We start from the raw sequence: 3,168 nt of genomic DNA on the forward strand, positions 1-3,168 counted from the left end.
AAAAAAAAAAAAAAAAAAAAAAAAAAAAAAAAAAAAGAAAGAAAGAAAGAAAGAAAGAAAGAAAGAAAGAAAGAAAGAAAGAAAGAAAGAAGAGCAAAGCTGCAAAGAATGGACTGCCTGGAAGATGCTTAGACCAGAGTCACTTGGAAAGGATGCTCTCCAGCCTGTTGAGTTGCCTACAGGCTGTGCAGTATGCTCCAGATTCTCAGCTTTATGAGCTGTCATCAATACTGGGGAGAGCTTTGGTGATGCAGCTGTCTGAGTTGTTGTTGCTCCTGTAAGTCACCCTTTACCTCGTCTCCTGTAAGTAACTCCATTAAAGCTCATTGGTTCACCCGAGCTGCACTTTGGTGGTATCCACACTTGAGTTGTCGTGGGTTCTCTATCTGGGGTGAATAAATGTGTGTTGCATCTCCCCAGGTTGTGTCACAAAGCACAGCTACAGATGTAGGAAAACCTGGATTCTGGAGTGGAGAGAGTCCAGTAAAGCCATGCCTCTATCCATTCAGTCTGGGTTGTTCTTCAGGAATGTTCTGTAGTTTTCTGCATTGCACATTTGCCTAGCTCTCTGCAACTTTGGGGTATGTCTTTTGCACCTGGCCCACACCTTGCCCAGGGTTGGATGTGTGTAGGGGGAATGGCCAGTCTTATGAATGAATGCCATTTTTCTTCTCCTGTGTTCTTGACAGCACCTCTCTTCTTCCTGATACCTCCACCACAACCCTGACCCCTGTAAGTGGCTGTCACCACACCAGCTCTGTTACTGCTGCTTGGTTCTCCAGGTACCCCTTGTTAAAGGTGGCAGTCAGGCCCCCTGGGAATTACCATAGTGCATCTTCTGGGCTGTTTTGAGCACAGCCCTCATCCGGGTCACATGTGGAGGCCACAGGGGATCAGAACCTGTCATTCATTCAGCTCCAATCCGTTCCCAGTTCTTCCAGCAGCCATGACCACTTCCTCTCAGTCCTTACAACTCTGGTAGGGTGAACCCCATGCCAGGCCCTATAGGACTTACAATAGAATCTAGGATCACCTAGGAGATAAACCTGTGGGTATGTCTATGAGGAAGTTTTTAGATTACATTGAGGAGGGAAGTCCCACCCTAAATGTAGATAGCACCAGCTCAAGGCCTGGGGTCTTGGGATACTAAGAAGAGCCCCAGCTCCCCTCTGATTTGGCTTCTTGACTGAACATAGTGTGATTGAACGCCACATGTTCTTTATAGCATGCTTTCCCTGACGTGATGGACAAAACTCTGGATCCAAATCAAAACTTTTCCTTCCTTAAGTAGCTGTTGTCAGGGAGTTTGTCTGCAGCCAAGAAAAGTAACGAATACAGGAAGTAACCTTCTTCCTTGGCTATAGGGATGGAGTTAAAGATTGGCCAATTCAGGTTCACAAGAAAGAGGCAGGTAGGATGGGTGGGGCAGAGTTTCTTTGGGAAGAACCTGAACCGACAGCCCTCAGGATTTCAGGGCATTGTGGCACCATTGCTAGGTAGGAGGAGGCCAGGGTTGAGAACTGCAGGCTTGTGATACTCTTTGAGTCCTTGGCTTCTGCTAAACTGGAGGCTTACCCAGGCCTGAACTCTCCCGACTGCGGGTCAGGTCTGTTCAAGCCCACTTGAGTTGGATCACACAGATATGTCTACCCACCTCTGCCTAGGAAACTCTTGGATGTTAGTGGCAGACCAGAAAGGCTCACCTTCCCATCATGCTCCTGGAAGGCCCCACTCGTCCAGGAATTGGAGGGGGCCTAGAGGGTGGGGCCACTGCTCTGCCCACCCCTCACTGTGGTAGGGGTGGGGGTTAGTTCCTATGTCCTCCTGGACTGGTTCCTGTCCCACAGAACCCCCAGCTCACATGCCCCTGTCCTTACCCAGCTGCCTTCCTGGGTCTCCGAGAGATTCCTTTCCTCTCCTTCACTGAGCCTCTTCTGCACCTCAGTTCTTTCTGTTTTTCTTTCCTCCGCTGGCGCTCTCACTGGTACCCTGCAGCTCCTGCTGGATGTTTGATCTCTCTCACAATGATCTTGGCCCATGTGGCCCTGGTCTGAGGCAGACATCACCCGATTTGGTCCAGGCCCAACGGTCTCCCCTGTAGTACCTATGTCAGGCTAAGGTAAGCTAAGCAGGTCCAGACTGAGGACTTGCTCCAACCTCCTGGTCCATGTTTCTTTCCAGACCTCATGGTCCCCAGCAGGGAAGCCTAGCTTTGTGGTCCTGCTTCTGAGTCCTGTGTGGGGTGAGCAACAAGGGAGAAAGGGCCTGGACCCCGTTGGCTTTGTGGCGTCCAGTTACCAGATGAGATGATAAACCTTTGCCTGGCATGTGGGAACCACTGTCTGTGGCTTAAATCCTATCTGTCTTAGTTAGGGTTTTACTGCTGTGAACAGGCTCCATGATTCTTATAAGGACATTTAATTGGGGCTAATTTACAGGTGCAGAGGTTCAGTCCATTATCGTCAATGCAAGAGCATGGCAGTGCCCAGGCAGGCATGGTGTAGGAGAAGCTGAGAATTCTACATCTTGTTCTGAAGACAAACAGGAGAAGACTGGCTTCCAGGAAACTAGGATGAGGGTCTTAAAGCCCACACTCTCAGTGACATTCCTGCTCCAACAAGGCCACACCTCCTAGTAGTGCCACTCCCTGGGCCAAGCATATTCAAACCATCACACGATTGTAACTTTCCTAACTCTATTCATGTCTGGCCTCTCAGAAGTTGTGAGTTACCAAGTCAGGCAGGTGGGTCCTAGAAAGGCTTGAACAAGAAATCAAGAGGTACATGGGTGGGTGGATTTGAGTCCCAGCTCTCTCCTGATGCCTCTGTCCTCTTAGGGGACACACTGGGTTGAGGACGGAAGGGGAAGGACAGTGGAGTGGCTAGGAGCCCCCACTCATCACCAAATATGCATGGAGCCCTTTCTGGGGCAGGGCTCTGTGATAGGGTTGGAAACACAGCCATAGACAAGATGGATTAATGTCTGGGTGACACCATTGGATATGGCAATGCAGGACACAGTGGTCTCGGGAGGGACTGAAAAAGAGGGGTCCCTATAAGACTTGTAGAGCAGCCGGGCGTGGTGGCGCACACCTTTAATCCCAGCACTCGGGAGGCAGAGGCAGGCGGATTTCTGAGTTCAAGGCCAGCCTGGTCTACAAAGTGAGTT

Source organism: Mus caroli, chromosome 10, assembly GCF_900094665.2.
Source record: "Mus caroli chromosome 10, CAROLI_EIJ_v1.1, whole genome shotgun sequence".
NCBI classification, from domain to species: Eukaryota; Metazoa; Chordata; class Mammalia; order Rodentia; family Muridae; genus Mus; species Mus caroli.